Source organism: Thamnophis sirtalis, unplaced genomic scaffold (genome assembly GCF_051295495.1).
Source record: "Thamnophis sirtalis isolate CommonGarterSnake01/CBP01778 unplaced genomic scaffold, rThaSir2_p1.2 scaffold_9, whole genome shotgun sequence".
Classification (NCBI taxonomy): domain Eukaryota; kingdom Metazoa; phylum Chordata; class Lepidosauria; order Squamata; family Natricidae; genus Thamnophis; species Thamnophis sirtalis.
The window spans coordinates 37,706,238-37,726,760 of record NW_028261389.1 but is presented as its reverse complement, the minus strand read 5'-3'; the positions used below and the strand labels follow the sequence as shown (position 1 = coordinate 37,726,760).

The window sequence follows — 20,523 nt, the reverse complement described above, 5'->3', positions numbered from 1 at the left end:
TATTTATTTATTAGATTTTTATCACACCTTTATTACTTTATAATATACTAACTGATAGCCTGGTTTAGCCCAGGTATTTATTTATAGGGGGGAAATGTCTGAATTAAACATAATGTCTAATGTTGGATTTTCCCCCTTACCAGAGGGAGCCCCCTTATGGAGTACTGTGAAGCCGTTACCATGGCAACTCCACTGCACTGTACAGTAGAGGCCATTTTAAGGCATAATACACACAAACATTTTTTTTAAATACTCAGGCACTGAGGAGAGGTTCAACCAGGAAACTTTATTTTAAAACAACAGCATAGCAAGAAGTAACGAACAGGGAACAATGCCCGCCTGACAGCTATTTATACTTGACAGCTGTCAGGAGGGGAACCAATCAGCGGGGTGCAATGACAGCCGGCCTCAAACCCCCTGACATGTTCAGCAGTTGCTACAGTCACAGAAGCCCTTAAGGGAAGATGTAAGGTAAGAATGACCAGCCTAGATGGTACAGGTTATTGGTAATGGGACAGACTTAAGGTCAGGATCAGTGCATGCACGCTTCAACAGACATTCTCTTCAGTGCTTGTATGACTGGTGGATACTTTTTCATTTCCCCAGAGCAAATGACCATGCAAATACTGGCTCATAAAATCTCAGCAAATGTCCTTCCATATACACCACTTTCCACTTGTTGCACTTGCAAATATGTAGAAAGGGAATAATTCAAATGTCATTATTGTGAAATGACTTGTTGGACTTCATAATGTGTTCATACAGTACTTGAGTAGCTATTTATTTATATTTTCATTTGGGTTGTTAGGTAGATTTTTGTCCTCTGTCACCTTGAATCAGGGCAAGAAAAACTTGTTCAGAACTAGTCTGAGCCTGCACAACTGTTGATTCATAAGTAAAAGTTTTAAACGGTAAAGGTTAATAGAGCTTGTTCCTACCAAGTAAACAAGTCTTTGAGGACCAAAGGTGAAAAAAAGTAACCTCTCCTGCAGTGAATTCTGAAAAACACCTTTTTTTACACCTATAACACATCATAATAGCAAAGATATAACATAATAGTGGTGCCAGTTCCGATACTTTTAAATAAACATTGTAATTTCTGGAGGAAGGACCTGTCTTTTTGATAAACTGAACTTTGCAATGGAAGGGTTATTTAGGCCATTGAGTACAATCCTCTCCTCAGTGTAGGAATCAAAAGCAAAGTATCCCAGTCAGAAGTTTGCTTAGCATCTGCTTCAAACTATCCAGTGAAGGGAAACTCACCACCCCTCTGCATAATGGATTTCACTGTCAAAGAGATATGTCTTCCTGTAACATTATTCCTTTTTGCAATCCTTTCTTTAAGGCTATAGGTATCTAGTTCATTCTTTCTATCTCTCAACTTATTCCAATGTTTCAGCCTTGGTGTCCAGAATTGGTCAGTGTCCATATGGTATATGAACAATGCAAAATATAGTAAAACTATTAACTCATAATTTGAAAATTATATTTCTTGCAACGCAATCTTAAATACAATTGCAAGCTTCTTTTCACATATCATAGGGACAGACTCATATTCTATCATGCATTATAAGCCATGGATTACTTGTAGATTTCTTCATTAAAAAAAAAAGAACTTTATATTTGTGTCTCTTAAAATTCTTTTGATTATTTTCAGCCCTTTTTTCCAGCTTATAAATAATTTTTTTTCCAGCACATTAATTTGAATTTTGTTTATGTTGTGTAAATTATTTCAATTAGTGTTTCACTTCGGTTTTTAGCAATTGCAAGCATTATTCTCTATCCAAGTCTTTAATGAAAATAGTAAGCATTTCAAAACGAGCAAATGCTGCAGCTTCTACTTTATATTATAGTCCAGTTTGATGCAAATTCACTAATGAAAACTTTTAGGACATAGCTTTCAAGACAGCTGTGGCTCTAACTAAGAGATATCTGTATTGTAACACAATTTATTAGCTTTCTGATCAAACTGTCATGATAGACTTTGTCCAAAACTTTATTGAATTCAAAATATGTGGCAGTCAACCAAGATCTAATTTGAATCTGAGATCTGAATAGGAAAGCATCAAATTCAAACTGATTTGAGATCTGATTTGATAAAAGATTGCACAATATCTTTTTATAATAGGGAAACATCAAAATGCCTGCAGCTGCTTCTTTTTGTAGCAGAATGAATAAACCCCACATTTTTGTCAGGTTCTGACAAAAATGAAGCATTAGCACACATTATGCTTCTCTTTTATAGCTGATTTATGACATCAAATATATTTTAACCTAACTGTATTGCCTTTGAAACTCAGGTTTTAATTTCTAATTGATTTGTGTGACCCTCTTCTCTTGAATTCAAATAAAACCCTGGCTATATCACACTGGAATATAAATTGCAAGTGTGTGTATTGATTGCTGATATTACAATACATATTAAACTAGTTACAGCCAGCAAAAAAACACCTGGGCAGAGAAGCAGTATGTAGTATTAATAGCTGGCAGGTGAGCAAATAGCTATTAACACCATTATCCATATGCAAATATTAAAATGCAACAAAAATGGTCTTTGGAAATTGAAAATAGTATAATAAAAACATATGCGATTGCAGTCTTGGGGCATAGATTTCTCTTATTATGAATGTAAGAGGGGAATATTAATCTGTTAATTTGGAGAAGAATTCCCAGGACATCTTCTGTAGACAAAATCCATAGAGTAACTGGAACCAGAGTTAACAGACTAGAAAAGAACCAGCCTTATATTGGAACCTTGTAGCTTCAACCAAAAAGTACCATAGTCGTTTTGCTTGCAATTGAAGCTTCTGTTAGGCCAGTGGCAGGGGAAAAAATATAAAACTATCTTAGATAACTGTAGATTTGAAATTCTGGGTCATGCATGATGAAATAGGTAATTTCCAGTTATTTATATTAATATTTTATAAGGATTGTAATCACTACCTTTGAAGTCTTTTATTAGATCAGTTTGAAAAATGGTTTAATCTGAAACAAATATGAGCATAAAAATATAACTAATAATAATAATAATAATAATAATAATAATAACAACAACAACAACAACAAAACCAGGCGATTGTCAGTTCTAGTCCTGTGTTAGGTATGAAAGTTGGCTCGGTGATTTTGAGTGAGTCTCTCTCTCTCTCTCTCTCTCTCTCTCTCTCTCTCTCTCTCTCTCCCTCCCTCCCTCCCTCCCTCCCTCCCTCCCTCCCTCTCTCTCTCTCTCTCTCTCTCGCTCGCTCTCTCTTAATAGAACCATGTACATTTTGTGTCAGTCTTTGATGTTCTAGGACACATGAGAATCACATTGCAGATTGCATGTATCATGCATGTATTTATTGAATACTCCTTATCCATATCAGAATCCTGCCTCCAGAGTTCATCTGAATCAGGCAAATAATATTTTATTGGCCAATTTACGTATGTATGTATGTATGTATGTATGTATGTATGTATGTATTCATTCATTCATTCATTCATTCATTCATTCATTCATTCAACCTCTATATCCACCAACCTGGGTGTCTTAAAATTATAAAATTATAAAACAATTTTAAAACATTAAAACAATTAAAACTTCCACAAAATTAACAAATACAAATAGCTAATAGAATTAATCAACTAATAGTAAAGTCAAATAACAGGGTCCTTCACATATTCCGACCCTAAGTAATTTTAGATTACTAGATAGATGATATTGATATTATAAGATCTAAAATTGGAATTAAGATTGCCGGGAGAAATATCAACAACCTCAGATATGCAGATGATACCACTCTAATGGCAGAAAATGAAGAGGAACTAAAGAGCCTCTTGATGCGGGTGAAGAAGAAGAGCGCAAAAGTTGGTTTGAAACTCAACATTAAGAAAACTGAAATCATGGCATCCGGTCCTCTCAATTCCTGGCAAATATATGGGAAAGAAATGAAGGTAGTGACACATTTTATTTTTCTGGGCTCCAAGATCACCGCAGATGGGGACTGCAACCAGGAAATTAAAAGACGCTTTTTCCTGGAGATGAAAGCTATGGCAAATCTAGACAGCATACTAAAAAGCAGAGGCATCACCCTGCCAACAAAAGTGTGTGTATAGTCAAGGCTATGGTTTTTCCAGCTGCAATGTATGGCTGTGAAAGTTGGACCATAAGAAAGTCTGAGAGCCAAAGAATTTAGGCCTTTAAACTATGGTGCTGGAGAAGACTCCTGTGAGTCCCTTGGACTCCAAGGCGATCAAACTGGTCAATCCTAGAGAAGTTCAATTCTGACTGCTGAAGGCCAGATCCTGAAGATGAAATTCAAATACTTTGGCCAACCAAATGAGAAGGAAGGACTCACTGGAAAAAAGCCTAATGCCCAGAAAGATTGAGGGCAAAAGAAGAAGGGGACGACAGAGAATGAGGTGGCTGGATGGAATCACCAAATCAGTAGGCATGAGCTTAAATGGACTCCAGATGATGGTAGAGGATAGGAAGGCCTAGAGGAACGTTGTCCATGGGGTCTCGATGGGCCGGAGATGACTTCGCAACTAACAACAACATGATCTAATTTCATGATAATAAATTATTGTAAGAAGCTAATAATTGAATCATACTCATGAGTATGTACTCATAAGTATGCATATTTATAGAAGCAGAATATATGAATATATCTATGAATAAGCAGACTGACCCCTGTCAAAATTATGTAAAAGTCACTTTCCCATATATCAGGACCGAAGTCAATATTCTTAAAAGAGCATTTTCTGCATATTTCACTGGCAAATAAGTTTATAATCAGAGAGGCAGCTCTTCAGATAGTCAGGTTCAATGCCCTGATAACAGGGCAATAACAACATCTTAAATTGTGTTCAATAAGCATTTGATAAGCAATGCAGTTCTTCTGTATTGTAGTTATCATGGGATTTCTATAGCTTGGCCAGTTCCATTGGCTGATTAGTTATCTTTTTCAGTAATTTCAAAGTAATGCATATAGAACACATTCCAATAGGTAACCAAAACAGGCTGGAATACTAATCTTAATTATGCAAAAGTACTCCTCATCACAGCCTCAACCTGCAGATTCAGTGACAATTGACAATCAAGGTGCATTTCCAGAATATGGACCCACTCTCTCAGAAGGAAATGAAACACCCTCCAAATTCTAATCCAGTTTTCTACTTTTCCATGGCATTTCCACTCAGTTTGGATTTAATGTTAACCAGTTATAAAGTTAGTCAGTGATACAAGTGCTTCCTTGGAGATAACAAGAAGCAGATATCTTCAGTACTCAAGTAGAATCCACCCCAAAATCTTGGATGGTTTATTCAGTCACTGTCATGTAGATGTTGAGCAGCATGAAATGGAAGTTGGAAATCTGTAAAACAGAATAGGCCAAGTGTTGATCAGTAATTCCATAAAAGTATCTTCTGGACACAAATTTAGAAAAAAAGGAACTAAATCTCACTAGTCAATGAAAAACAATACTATAGTATGGTTTAAAGAGTTACAGTGAGGTCATTATTTTTTCTTTTCCAGGTTCCAGAAGGCTTTTCATCCAAGTAATTTCAAGATAAAGATTCAGCAGATATCCTGACTGGAATGTGTGGCAAAGACCTTTTTTCCTATTAAGAAATGTAAGTATGTGCCATCTCTCTATTCATCCACTCTCTAGTCTTGAGTGGAGAACTAATTAGAAAGACTACATTAAAGAACCATAACTAGAAATAGTAAAAGTACATTGGGATAAGGAGCTACCATTCCAAATAGTATTTCTAGGAAACATTATTTGTGAATTTATTTCTTTATTGGCCACTCAACTCTAGTAGACACAAAAAGTTTCAGAAAGCATAATTTAAATTAACCTAAAGAATAATTTAACCAATTTTGGGGTTTGTGGATGTGTACAAGTACAACTTTGCATCAGTATTGATTCCTGGCAACTGCACAGACAAACCCCTGCAATTTTCAAAAGTGAGTTGCTTTTGCTCCTTCCTCAGGCTGAGTGAGAGTAACTAACTCAAAGTCACTCTGCTCAAGGCAGACTAGAAGTCAGAGTCTTTCTATTTTTAGCCTGGTGTCTACTGTCTACCCAACCTTGATTGATCTCAAAAAAATAATAGGGTCAAGCCTAAATGGAAGACCATCAGGGTTCTAAGCAAAAGTGAAGCCTATTTTTTTTAAAAAAAGAATGTCATAGAAAAAGCACCATTGTTCTTGTTCACACAGTCCTTAGGAGTTGAGCTCAACTCAAAAGAGGACAGTTAAGACTTTGGTTCAACTGGCAGGTTGGACTTTTTATTTCACAAAATTCTGGTGGTAATTAGGTCTAACACTGCTTGATTTATACTTCTTTATTCTAATGGATTGATAGATTTAAATTCTGAAACAAAATAATTCTTTATGTTCATGACACCAGTGAACATTTCAGAAGTTAGCCAAGCAAATTGTCAGTGGAAAGCCCCGAAGAACCAAGCATGAAAATCTAACTAATTATCCACCATTGTGGTATTTGCCTAACAATCCAATACAAATAAAATAACAAAATCTCAGCCTCATTCCATTTTGCAATAAGTTTCATGAGTGAATCTGTTAATAAGAAATGTTCATATTAGGTATGTCAAACTGGTAACAAAAACAATTCTATATTTGTATTATGTACAAGATGGCATCCTCTAAAACTGAGTTTCCCATCCTGAAATCTTCAGTTATATATCCCCATAATTCTTAACCAATAGGTTGGAGATTCTGAAAATTATAATCCACTATATGAGCTAGGAGCCAGGTTCAGGAAGATTGAGCTATGTGATTGCTGAGTTTTTCTAACTTGAAAAAAAGATTTCACAATAATTTTGAAGAGCCTTTTGTTATTCAGGATATGCACACCATGTTATTATCCAGGCACACTGTGACTGAAATAGCTACCCACCAACTAAAGCATGGTTTGAGTTCAATATGTGGTTTACTTGTTCTATCTAAATTCAGCAAAATGCAGCATTGTGTGATTTTCCTTCCCCTTCTTCATTAGTTTGGCAAATGAAAAAGAACAGTGCTCAGATAAGATAACTTATTTAACTTTGGTGCTTTCATGGCATTTCTGTTTACTGCCAGTGTTGACATTCACTCCTTCCAATGGAGATATAAAAAGTTATTTGCATTACTTGCCTTTCAGTCAGTAACTTCTACAGTGTTATCTTGTGAGCTGAACAGAACAACTGAATTGGAATGGGAGAATTCCAAGTGACGACAACTAACTTAGAATCAAACAGGTTTGTAAGCTTCAGCGTTTGTGAAGCAGGTACTGTGTATTCAGCAGTGTATTATTCCCCAGGAATACAATGAAAAGGGAATGGATTATTTACTTAATTTCCTACCAATTTGTTATAAAACAACCTTTAGAAGAAATGTATTTTATTTAACAAGGTATTTAAAATACATTATTTGGTTTGTAAACTTAGACATCAAGATTATTTAATTTTTATATTTCTAAGACCTTTCTTAAAAGGTACTAAAGTATTAAATGGCAGATAAGGATAGTTTGCAACTGTATGGAGAATGGATATAGCTTGGGATCTCTGCTTGGACTATGTTTTACAACATAAGTGGGCATTTGTTCCCTCCCTTTATATAGCCATTGTCTTCTTCCTTCAGTGAAACCTCCATGGAGATGAGTCAGCACTTCCCACACAAGTCTTCTCACGCTTCAAGCACAAATACGGAGCCTGTGTTTAAAGGCCTGGAGAAGAGTTGGGCTGCTAAAATTACAAACAGATGGGAAAAATATCTCTCCCACTGGAATTAATTGTTGGTTGGGTTATTGATCACATCTGATCAATGGCTGCTAGGGGAAAGAATTAGGCATTGTGTGAACTATCTTACAATGATGTCACCTAACTCACAATGAAATTTATATATCTCGAGAAGAAAAAAACATGACATAATGTGTGAGAAATTGAGAAAATCAATATGAAAGGTGAAGGCTTCACTAGAGGAAATTTACTTTACATGAAGCCTCAGTTCAAGGAAACCAAATATTTAAAAAAGAAAGTTATTTCTTGGTTCTTGTAGCCTAAATTTCTTTTTATTTTAATTTCACATAGCAGTTGTTAATTTCATTTTAGAATAATTGTTTACTATAATCAAACTTCTTTTTTGTTCATTAAACTAGACTTGTAGTATTTTATATTTCTGGAGTGAAGGGAACTTGCAATTTATGGTTCAATTTCTAGGCCTTTGTGAATATTCTATTTTTTTTTTAGTGTTCATTCTCTAATTTTTCTATTGTACTTGGAATAGGTTTGCAATGGACAAAGAAATGCACTGTTTCATATATGTCAGAAATGTGGCACTTTCTGAGACGTATTTGGAAGTATGATAATCACTTTACTTCTCTGGTGAGAATGCAGTGAAAAATCAGCGTCAGGATTATACTATATGAAACCCTTCCTATACAAATATAATTGCTACTTCTGGCCCATGAAAGGATTATGTCTTAAACAGTTCTTCCCCATCCTCCCACCATCCAGTTTGGGTCGTTATGTTTTGTGATAGCCTCTGAATCTCTGCTTATTCAATCCAGTTTATCTCTATATCTTTGTTCTCTCTTTGGTTGCCTACTCAAAGGCATTTTCATAAAGAAACCTTCCTTGAGCAGCACCGCTGAAAATCATTGAACAGTTCAATTTCAGTCTGAAACACAATGGCAGTTGCATCCTTTCCTCCAGTTTCAATCCCAATATCCTGGTACAGGAAGAATAGCAACTGCCCAAGCAGAACAATAGAATTATTTCCCGTTCCAAGTGATCAGCTGTCTCACTATAGAGTTATGAATAACAATAATCCCTGGTGGTCTCAAGGGTGACATTTCTCAACCCTTATCAGCACTACTGCATACACCAGAGCTTGATAACATTATAGGAATAAAAAATGACTCCTACCAAGCTGCCAGTGGAAAAGTAATAAATACCCATTTTCTGAAAAGAGGATCAGCTGTATTTTTTATATATTTTTAAACCCATCTTACAAAGGATATTTGTCTACTGCAATCCTAATAAGCAACCCTAAGGGCTACTGTGCAGACTACTGCTGGCATAGAACCTCAGTAAAAGAAGGCATTTTTCTGGACTATATTGAGTAAAGATAAAACAGTTCAGACTGGAAGGGAAACAGGACACTCTTCCAACAGTCTTCCTGCTGTCTATTTGCAGCACTATAAGGCACTCAGCGCTTTGCAGAAGCCACACACACTATCATTTCTCGATCTCATCTATAGTCTATGTTTACCAAAACAAACTGTTCTAAGTAAATCACAAAAATACATTTTTCTATATTCCCTGGTAAATCTTTCACAGAATGGAAGCAAATCTACAATTGTGGCAGTAGAAGCCAGATTTGGCATTCAAATTTAGTTGGTGACATATCAGGCTCAGAAAGCTGTTATTCAGAATTTACACCTTGGGCTAAATGGGTTTTTTTTGTATGACATTATGACATTATGCATGCATATACCTTTCTGATTATATCAGGTGACAAGATATCAGATGGGTGGATCATCTCACATCCATATTTACAATACATGGAATTAGGTCCCTACCGTTTTGGTCCTCAGGCAGTCAGAATGGGAAAGTACAATTTCTATGCACCAAAAGAGGGGAACCATTGCTTTATGTATTCACTTGCATTCAAAGTCAAACTACATTAATCAAGTGGTGTATTAATCAGTCACTGCAATCCTAAGGATATAAAATAATTTTGCTATAAATTTCTTAGAGCAAATGTTGTATTTTCACCTAGTAAAATTATGCAAAGATTATCATTTTTGGAAGAGGAATTTTGATGGTCCTGAGAAAAGACTGTAGAATATATATGAAATCCTGGACCTTTAGGTTAATGTTTGAGTGGTTTTCTTTATATCTATAATATCGTCTTTCAAGTTGAGCATTTTCTGTCTTCTGCAATGTTGAAATGGCTCTTGAATATATATACAGTTATTACTAATCTTAGATGATAGCTTAGAATATATGTGAGCTACTTGAGGAAATAAGTCTTCTTAAAAATACGGTAGTATGTCAGCCTAAGTCAGATCTGAAGCAAAGAACAGTAGCTCATGCTTTCTTGATTTGAAAGGGGGGGGAGAAAGTAAATAAAGGACTAATTGTCCAGATTTCTATTGCATAACCCAATGAACTCAAGTAATGTGTGAGTTTTTTAATGGTTAGGTAAAGGTAAAGGCTTCCCTTGCGCATATGTGCTAGTTGTTCCTGACTCTAGGGAGTGGTTCTCATCTCCATTTCACAGCCAAAAAGCCAGTGCTGTCTGAATATATCTCTGTGGTTATCTGGCCAGCATGACTAAATGCCGAAGGCACACAGACCGCTGTTACCAAAGTTTTCCCTATTTTTCTACTTGCATTTTTACATGCTTTCGAACTGTTAGGTTGGCTGGGACAAGTAACGAGAGTTCACTGTCATGCGGTGCTAGGTACCGTATTTTCACCCATATAACCCGCCCACGCAAATAACCCGCCCACGTGAATAACCTGCAGATTTTCAAGATCGTGTAAAATGTTTCCCGTATACCCCGCCCACTTACATAACCCGCAACGAGTAAGCCGTCGGCAAACATTACATTAGCGCTATTCCATCGGACCTACCCATTAAAACCAATCGGAGGAGAAAGCCTGGGCGAGCTGGGGAGGGGTTGGAGGAACTCAACTCAAGGGAGAGATCTTGAAATTCAATAGAAAAAAAAAATGCTTGGGTTTCGGGACGCCTTCGTGAAAACCCCACCCCTGGCTATGGGCGAAGCGACCAGGAAGAAGCAGGAGGTGAGAGGAAGCCCGGATTCTGCAGCCCCTCGCCTTCTCTGGGCTTGGAAGTCTGGCAGGAAGGGAAGGGGAGCAGGCGGCGGTGCGGCTGTGGCTCCGTTTTCACACACACACACACACCTCCCTTCTTCTGCTTTGCTCTGTGAAAGGGCTTCACTGCCGAAGCATTTTGGTTTAAAAAAAAAAACACCGTCCCTTTCTCTCTCCAGTTAACAGGGCCAACCCAAGTGGTGCATTTTATCTGGGAGACGCCACGCAACGAGGGAATCTCCTTTTGGGGGGGGTGAGACGCTGACAGAAAAAGGGCAAGCAGTGGCCGTGTGAGGCGGCCTTGAGAGCTCCAAACGACCTACCGTACTGGCTGGCGAGGTTAGTTCTCTAAAGGCCGTTGAAAGTTCCGGGGAAACCCCTTTTTCCGCCCTCGGAGCCCCCGGTGCTTCCTCAACCCCCCCACACTTTTTCCTCTTTGGTTCACCCCACCCCCGCCCTCAAGGGCCCGGGACTCTGGGAAAGTGTGCAGCTGGGGGGTTGGGGAGGAGAGAGCGTCTACTGTTCCTCACGGGAGGCACTTCGAGCCCCACCGTATCTGAGAGGCTCTTAGTCGTCGGTGTGGGAGAGGAGAGAAAGGTTAAAATGTTTTTGAAACATAAAAAGAATCCTTTGTGGGCAAACTTAAAGCTGCTGGGCTGCACGGGCTTGCTGTAAATTGAGGGCATGTTTTGCCTTTATTTATTTTGCCGCCTCCCCTTCCCTTCCTCGGAGGGGAACGCTCGGAGCAAAAGGGACCCCCGCCTCGTTAAAGCCGCATCCGACGCTTCACCTACAAACGATCCCGATTCTCCCGCGTCCTTCCTTCCTTCCCTCCCTTCAATGTACCATACTCTTCCTATAAAGAGAAGGGAAGCGTGAACAAACTCCGGGCAGGAGATGGGCTCGCGTAGAGGTACCAGAAGTTTAACCGTTTCACCTAAGCCACAGCTCGTCCTCTCTTGGGACAGCCTTCCGCCGACATTAAAACGATGCGTGAACTTGCGAAAAACTGTGGCAGGCACGGAAGGGAGGGAGGGAGCGAAAAAAGAAGTGAGAAACGGATATTTTCTCCCTCTCGTGAAGGGGGTAGGATCTGGTGCTTTCCGGCTCGGGCTCCTTTTCTCCCTTTTCCTGCTTGGGTTTCGGGATGCCTTCGTGAAAACTCCACCCCTGGCTATGGGCGAAGCGACCAGGAAGAAGCAGGAGGTGGGAGGAAGCCCGGATTCTGCAGCCCCTCGCCTTCTCTGGGCTTGGAAGTCCGGCAGGAAGGGAAGGGGAGCAGGCGGCGGCGCGGCTGTGGCTCCGTTTTCACACACACACCCCCCTCCCTTCTTCTGCTTTGCTCTGTGAAAGGGCTTCACTGCCGAAGCATTTTGGTTTACAAAAAAAAACACCGTCTCTTTCTCTCTCCAGTTAACAGGGCCAACCCAAGTGGTGCATTTTATCTGGGAGACCACACACACACACACACACACAAACACAGACACACACATGACACGTGCGGCAGGAGGAGCGGCGTCCTCCGCGCTCTCGGCTGCCACAAACGCCACGCAACGAGGGAATCTCCTTTTGGGGGGGGTGAGGCGGGCGAGAGAGCATCTACCGTTCCTCATGGGAGGCACCGCCGTATCTGAGAGGCTCTTAGTCGCCGAGCGGAGAAAGCACCATTATACATACCGATCTGTTTTACATTCCGCAAGCTAAGATACCCTTCCAACTCTTGTTACTGTTTACTGTTTACTTTTATCTCCCTGCTTTGGGAAACAGGTTTGCTTGTTGCCTTTTTTTCAAAACTCGAAACTATTTCTTGGCCAGTCGGTTGGTTGACAGAACCAAAAGCGTTGAAGTTCTTCACTTGGATCATTCTCATCCAGATCGACTTGGCTTTGGGGATCACGCAGCTTCTTGACCTATTTTGGACACCATGGCTACGTCGCCCCTTTCCGCCTGCGGCGTTGAGCCTCCAAGACCCCCCAAGAAAACCCGAAGCTGGGTTAAACCACCCAAAGACCCGCCCGCCTCATCTTCCCCTTGTTTACACCCGGAGAGCTGACTGCAGGGGAACCAGATCGGAATCCGTGCGGTTTCCTTGCGCCTAGCGCGCAGGCTCGCCTCTTGGGCATGCTCATTAATAGCGAAGAAGCCCCGCGTGCTGAAGAAGCGAGGCTGTGGGAAAGTTACTCGATGGCGCTAGCAATCTTTCAAACGAGCAGCTGGGATCGAGCGCGTTGAGGGGCCGCTTGAGCTACCGCGGATCGGGCAAGACGATCCGGCAACAGAGCCAGCCGCCTTCTATAGAAGAGGGAAGAGAAGTGACGGATCCCGCTCCCCTCCAAAAGACACACACGATCCGATCCTCGCTCCTCTCTGCTTCCCTCTCCTTCCAGAGGAGGGTACTCGGGTCTGCCGCTTGGCAGAGACGGGTCCTTTGCGGGCGTACCTCGGCCAGCTTGCAAGCCGTCCACGCAGCTTTGGCACCCGCGCAAACCCAAGGAGATTACAGCCGGCAATCCAGCCACAACCAACCTCCCCACCCTCGAAGAGAAGGAAGCTCGGGGGAAAGCGAGCCGCCTGCAGTTCTCTCGCCCCTTCGCCCCTGTAAAGCATTTTGGTTTACAAAAAAAAACACCGTCCCTTTCTCTCTCCAGAGAAGGGAGAGAAACACCGTCCCTTTCCCCCGAGCTTCCTTCTCTTCGAGGGTGGGGAGGTTGGTTGTGGCTGGATTGCTGGCTGTAATCTCCTTGGGTTCTTCTCCTCCCACTCTCTCCTCCCACTCTCCTTGGCTCCCTGCCAGAAGGGAGCAAAAAAAGAAGCCAGAAACGGCGAAGGGGGGAGGGATCTGGTGCTTTCTCCGCTCCTTTGTTATTTTTTTGCTCCCTTCTGGCAGGCGAGAGAGCATCTACCGTTCCTCACGGGAGGCACCGCCGTATCTGAGAGGCTCTTAGTCGCCGAGCGGAGAAAGCACCAGAAGGGAGCAAAAAAATAACAAAGGAGAAAGCACCAGATCCTCCCCCCGTCACGAGAGGGAGAAATCCGTTGTTATTTTTTTGCTCCCTTCTGGTGCTTTCTCCGCTCGGCGACTAAGAGCCTCTCAGATATGGCGGTGCCTCCCGTGAGGAACGGTAGATGCTCTCTCGCCTGCCAGAAGGGAGCAAAAAAATAACAAAGGAGCGGAGAAAGCACCAGATCCCTCCCCCCTTCGCCGTTTCTGGCTTCTTTTTTTGCTCCCTTCTGGCAGGGAGCCAAGGAGAGTGGGAGGAGAGAGTGGGAGGAGAGAGTGGGAGGAGAAGAACCCAAGGAGATTACAGCCGGCAATCCAGCCACAACCAACCTCCCCACCCTCGAAGAGAAGGAAGCTCGGGGGAAAGGGACGGTGTTTCTCTCCCTTCTCTGGAGAGAGAAAGGGACGGTGGTTTTTTTTGTAAACCAAAATGCTTTACAGGGGCGAAGGGGCGAGAGAACTGCAGGCGGCTCGCTTTCCCCCGAGCTTCCTTCTCTTCGAGGGTGGGGAGGTTGGTTGTGGCTGGATTGCCGGCTGTAATCTCCTTGGGTTTGCGCGGGTGCCAAAGCTGCGTGGACGGCTTGCAAGCTGGCCGAGGTACGCCCGCAAAGGACCCGTCTCTGCCAAGCGGCAGACCCGAGTACCCTCCTCTGGAAGGAGAGGGAAGCAGAGAGGAGCGAGGATCGGATCGTGTGTGTCTTTTGGAGGGGAGCGGGATCCGTCACTTCTCTTCCCTCTTCTATAGAAGGCGGCTGGCTCTGTTGCCAGATCGTCTTGCCCGATCCGCGGTAGCTCAAGCGGCCCCTCAACGCGCTCGATCCCAGCTGCTCGTTTGAAAGATTGCTAGCGCCATCGAGTAACTTTCCCACAGCCTCGCTTCTTCAGCGCGCGGGGCTTCTTCGCTATTAATGAGCATGCCCAAGAGGCGAGCCTGCGTGCTAGGCGCAAGGAAACCGCACGGATTCCGATCTGGTTCCCCTGCAGTCAGCTCTCCGGGTGTAAACAAGGGGAAGATGAGGCGGGCGGGTCTTTGGGTGGTTTAACCCAGCTTCGGGTTTTCTTGGGGGGTCTTGGAGGCTCAACGCCGCAGGCGGAAAGGGGCGACGTAGCCATGGTGTCCAAAATAGGTCAAGAAGCTGCGTGATCCCCAAAGCCAAGTCGATCTGGATGAGAATGATCCAAGTGAAGAACTTCAACGCTTTTGGTTCTGTCAACCAACCGACTGGCCAAGAAATAGTTTCGAGTTTTGAAAAAAAGGCAACAAGCAAACCTGTTTCCCAAAGCAGGGAGATAAAAGTAAACAGTAAACAGTAACAAGAGTTGGAAGGGTATCTTAGCTTGCGGAATGTAAAACAGATCGGTATGTATAATGGTGCTTTCTCCGCTCGGCGACTAAGAGCCTCTCAGATACGGCGGTGCCTCCCGTGAGGAACGGTAGATGCTCTCTCGCCCGCCTCACCCCCCCAAAAGGAGATTCCCTCGTTGCGTGGCGTTTGTGGCAGCCGAGAGCGCGGAGGACGCCGCTCCTCCTGCCGCACGTGTCGTGTGTGTGTCTGTGTGTGTGTGTGTGTGTGTGTGTGTGTGTGTGGTCTCCCAGATAAAATGCACCACTTGGGTTGGCCCTGTTAACTGGAGAGAGAAAGAGACGGTGTTTTTTTTTGTAAACCAAAATGCTTCGGCAGTGAAGCCCTTTCACAGAGCAAAGCAGAAGAAGGGAGGGGTGTGTGTGTGTGAAAACGGAGCCACAGCCGCGCCGCCGCCTGCTCCCCTTCCCTTCCTGCCGGACTTCCAAGCCCAGAGAAGGCGAGGGGCTGCAGAATCCGGGCTTTCTCCCACCTCCTGCTTCTTCTGGGGCTTTTGGCCATAGCCAGGGGTGGGGTTTTCACGAAGGCGTCCCGAAACCCAAGCAGGAAAAGGGAGAAAAGGAGCCCGAGCCGGAAAGCACCAGATCCTACCCCCTTCACGAGAGGGAGAAAATATCCGTTTCTCGCTTCTTTTTTCGCTCCTTCCCTCCCTTCTGTGCCTGCCACAGTTTTTCGCAAGTTCACGCATCGTTTTAATGTCGGCGGAAGGCTGTCCCAAGAGAGGACGAGCTGTGGCTTAGGTGAAACGGTTAAACTTCTGGTACCTCTACGCGAGCCCATCTCCTGCCCGGAGTTTGTTCACGCTTCCCTTCTCTTTATAGGAAGAGTACGGTACATTGAAGGGAGGGAAGGAAGGAAGGACGCGGGAGAATCGGGATCATTTGTAGGTGAAGCGTCGGATGCGGCTTTAACGAGGCGGGGGTCCCTTTTGCTCCGAGCGTTCCCCTCCGAGGAAGGGAAGGGGAGGCGGCAAAATAAATAAAGGCAAAACATGCCCTCAATTTACAGCAAGCCCGTGCAGCCCAGCAGCTTTAGGTTTGCCCACAAAGGATTCTTTTTATGTTTCAAAAACATTTTAACCTTTCTCTCCTCTCCCACACCGACGACTAAGAGCCTCTCAGATACGGTGGGGCTCGAAGTGCCTCCCGTGAGGAATGGTAGACGCTCTCTCCTCCCCAGCCCCCCAGCTGCACACTTTCCCAGAGTCCCGGGCCCTTGAGGGCGGGGGTGGGGTGAACCAAAGAGGAAAAAGTGTGGGGGGGGTTGAGGAAGCACCGGGGGCTCCGAGGGCGGAAAAAGGGGTTTCCCCGGAGCTTTCAACGGCCTTTAGAGAACTAACCTCGCCAGCCAGTACGGTAGGTCGTTTGGAGCTCTCAAGGCCGCCTCACACGGCCACTGCTTGCCCTTTTTCTGTCAGCGTCTCACCCCCCCAAAAGGAGATTCCCTCGTTGCGTGGCGTCTCCCAGATAAAATGCACCACTTGGGTTGGCCCTGTTAACTGGAGAGAGAAAGGGACGGTGTTTTTTTTTTAAAACCAAAATGCTTCGGCAGTGAAGCCCTTTCACAGAGCAAAGCAGAAGAAGGGAGGGGTGTGTGTGTGTGTGAAAACGGAGCCACAGCCGCGCCGCCGCCTGCTCCCCTTCCCTTCCTGCCGGACTTCCAAGCCCAGAGAAGGCGAGGGGCTGCAGAATCCGGGCTTCCTCTCACCTCCTGCTTCTTCCTGGTCGCTTCGCCCATAGCCAGGGGTGGGGTTTTCACGAAGGCGTCCCGAAACCCAAGCAGGAAAAGGGAGAAAAGGAGCCCGAGCCGCCGAGCCAGCCCACTGCCGCGAGGAAAGTGGTGGTCCCAAGCTCTCCCTTTACCGGTAGTTAATCTGTGTAAAATATTTTACGTATACCCCGCCCACTTTTATACCCCGCAGGGGGGCGCTGTGCATGTAAAAAACGCATATAACCCGCGGGTTATATGGGTGAAAATACGGTATTCAAACCGCTGAACTGCTGACCTTTCTGATCGACAAGCTCAGCATCTTAGCCACTGAGCCACTACATCCCTTTTAATGGTTAGAAATAAGCAATAAAGGAAGCCTCCTCAAAGCTTGCATTCCACCTTCAGCAAACTGATGCGCCGTTCAATTGTGTTCAGGCTGTAATTCACATAATTCCTAACTGTCTACAACCCACCTGTGGGGCAACAGGTTGAGAAACTATTTTATAGATTTATAATTGTTTAATTGGCCAGGACATTAGATGATGTCATTTGAATTAGATCATAGTCATAAAATAAAATGCTTGAAGAAAGATATTGTAATAATTTTACTGTAAACTGATGTCCTAGTTAAGTAGGTGCTTAATTCACCAAATATGGAAGAAACTATTCACATTTGGAAAACAGAAAAGTAAAAATGGTAAGTGACAGGCTTCTGAATCTGTTTGCCCTAAAATGTTTTCCTTCCTCCATTATACCTCATTTTACCTCAGAGGAAAAATATATATCCATTTTTCTAGGATTTTTTAAAAAATGTTGTGCAGTTGTTATGAACTTATTATTTCACTTGATTAACTTCCCTTTCTTCTCAGAAAATTTTTGCTTAATGAATCACTTTTAAAAGTGCTTTTCATCGAGAAAAAAAGATAGAGGAGAATTTTTTTTTCTGTTTTAAAGAGATGTCTTTTACCCTAAACAGGGTGATAAAATGCAATAAAGATGACCTACCAATTATACTTTGGAAAACATATAAGGCAAGCTTCTTTAAAACTTAAAAATATATGGTAGACATATGGCAATAGGTTTTTTCTTCTTCTTTGTTTTTATTCCTCCAAATTGTGCATAAGGTTCCTAGCATAAATTTACATTCATCCTGAGCTTCAGTTTTAGCACAAAAACGGTATAGAACACTGAAAATTACAAACATTTTCTGTAAACTACATTTTGTAATGCATTTCCTTGATTTTTGCTACAAACCCACTCAGGCATAATTTACATTGTTTCCATTTCCTGTTCCTGTAAGTTTCAAATAAACAATAAAATGGATAGTGAGGCTTGTTTATCTAGTGATGACTATTAAGTTGTTAGTTACTTACGGAAAATATCTCAGTGTAAAGTAATGAGGAAAAATAGAGGAAAAGGGAAGACACTGGGGCTTTGCAAACTGGAAGGCTTACATGTTTGTTTATTCAGAGATATGCACTGTAAATTTGAAACCAATATTCTATATATAAGCTCAACGTTTTTCTTTTTTTACTTAAAAGTATATTTTACTTTCTTTAGCAAAAAAATTTCCTTCTATGTGAATGGAGAGTTTGAGGGGTTGAAAATTTATTCAGCAATTCCAACTAATATAATGACTAGTGAGGGATTGTGTGGATTCTATTTTAACAGAATCTGGAGAGCCACAGTTTTCTTACCCTGTAGGTGAACGTTATTGTAACTATAACTATGGGTAGAATTATGTAGATATTCAAGATTCCTAGTTGTCCAAAGATGTTCCAGAGCTTGTGGCAGCACTATTTCAGGAAAGTCATTGTCACTTGAAGACGTTTCAGATAGATGCTATAATACAATACAATACAATACAATACAATACAATACAATACAATACAATACAATACAATACAATAGCAGAGTTAGAAGGGACCTTGGAGGACTTCTAGTCCAACCCCTGCCTAGGCAGGAAACCCTATACCATTTCAGACAAATGGCTATCCAACATCTTCTTAAAGACTTCCAGTGTTGGGGCATTCACAACTTCTGGAGGCAAGTTGTTCCACTGATTAATTGTTCTAACTGTCAGGAAATGTCTCCTCAGTTCTAAATTGCTTCTCACTTTGATTATTTTCCACTCATTACTTCTTGTTCTACCCTCAGGTGCCTTGGAGAATAGTTTGACTCCCTCTTCTTTGTGGCAACCCCTGAAATATTGGAACACTGTTATCATGTCTCCCCTAGTCCTTCTTTTCCTTAAACTAGACATACCCAGTTCCTGCAACCGTTCTTCGTATGTTTTAGTCTCAGTACCCTAATCATCTTTGTTGCTCTTCTCTGCACTCTTTCTAGAGTCTCCAGATCTTTTCTACATCGTGGCGACCAAAACTGAATGCAGTATTCCAAGTATGGCCTTACCAAGGCATTATACAGTGGTATTAACACTTGACGTGATCTTGATTCTATCCCTCTGTTTATGTAGCCTAGAACTGGTTGACTTTTTTGGCAGCTGCTTCACACTGCTGGCTCATATTTAAATGGTTGTCCACTAGGATTCCAAGATCCCTCTCACAGTTACTACTATTGAGCAAGGTATCACCTATGCTGTACCTGTGCATTTCATTTTTCTTGCCTAAATGTAGAACCTTACTCTTTTCACCATTGACTTTCATTTTATTAGATAGTGCCCAATGTTCAAGTTTATCAAGATCCTTCTGTATCTTAAGCCTATCTTCTGGAGGGTTGGCTATTCCTGCCCCCTTGGTGTCATCTGCAAATTTGATGACTTCCCCATTTATTCCCTCATCCAAATCATTGATGAAGATGTTGAAGAGTACTGAGCCTTTGAGTACTCCACTACACACTTCCCTCCATGTAGATGCAGTTCCATTGAGGACTACACGTTGAGTGTGGTTGGTCAGCCAGTTACGAATCCATCTGGTGGTGATGCTGTCTAACCCACATCCTTCTACTTTATCTAGTAATAGGTTATGGTCTACCTTATCAAATGCCTTACTGAAGTCCAAGTAAACTATATCGAAGGCACTCCTCTGGTCCATTAATTTTGACACTTTGTCAAAGAATGCAATAAGATTAGTCTGGCATGATCTGTTTTTGACAAACCCACATTGGCTTTTGGCTATTACTTTGTTTGCTTCTAGGTGTTCGCTAATTCGTTGCTTGATTATCTTTTCAAGAATCTTTCCTGGTATTGAGGTCAGGCTGATAGGTCTGTAGTTTCCTGGATCTATTTTTTTTTCCTTTTTTGAAGGTGGGAACCACATCAGCTCTTTTCCAGTCCTCTGGTAGTTCCCCGGTGCTCCAGGATCTCTGAAAGATATAGTTCAGTGGTTCTGAGATCTCATCTGCCAGTTCCTTCAGAACCCTGGGGTGTAATCCATCCAGTCCTGGTGATTCGAAGAGCCAAGGTGGCGCAGTGGTTAAATGCAGCACTGCAGGCTACTGCTAGATCAGCAGGTCAGCGGTTCAAATCTCACCGGCTCAGGGTTGACTCAGCCTTCCATCCTTCCGAGGTGGGTAAAATGAGGACCCAGATTGTTGGGGGCAATATGCTGACTCTCTGTAAACCGCTTAGAGAGGCCTGAAAGGCCTATGAAGCGGTATA

At 42.5% G+C, this 20,523-nt stretch overlaps 1 long non-coding RNA gene across 1 annotated transcript; it reads left to right on the top strand.

The window, feature by feature from the left end:
- Positions 1-340: 340 nt before the first annotated feature.
- On the top strand, positions 341-7,233 carry LOC106541149 (uncharacterized). Its single transcript, XR_001312943.2, has 3 exons — positions 341-471; positions 5,513-5,610; positions 7,146-7,233. It is a non-coding gene; the product is annotated as an uncharacterized LOC106541149 (long non-coding RNA).
- Positions 7,234-20,523: the final 13,290 nt, after the last annotated feature.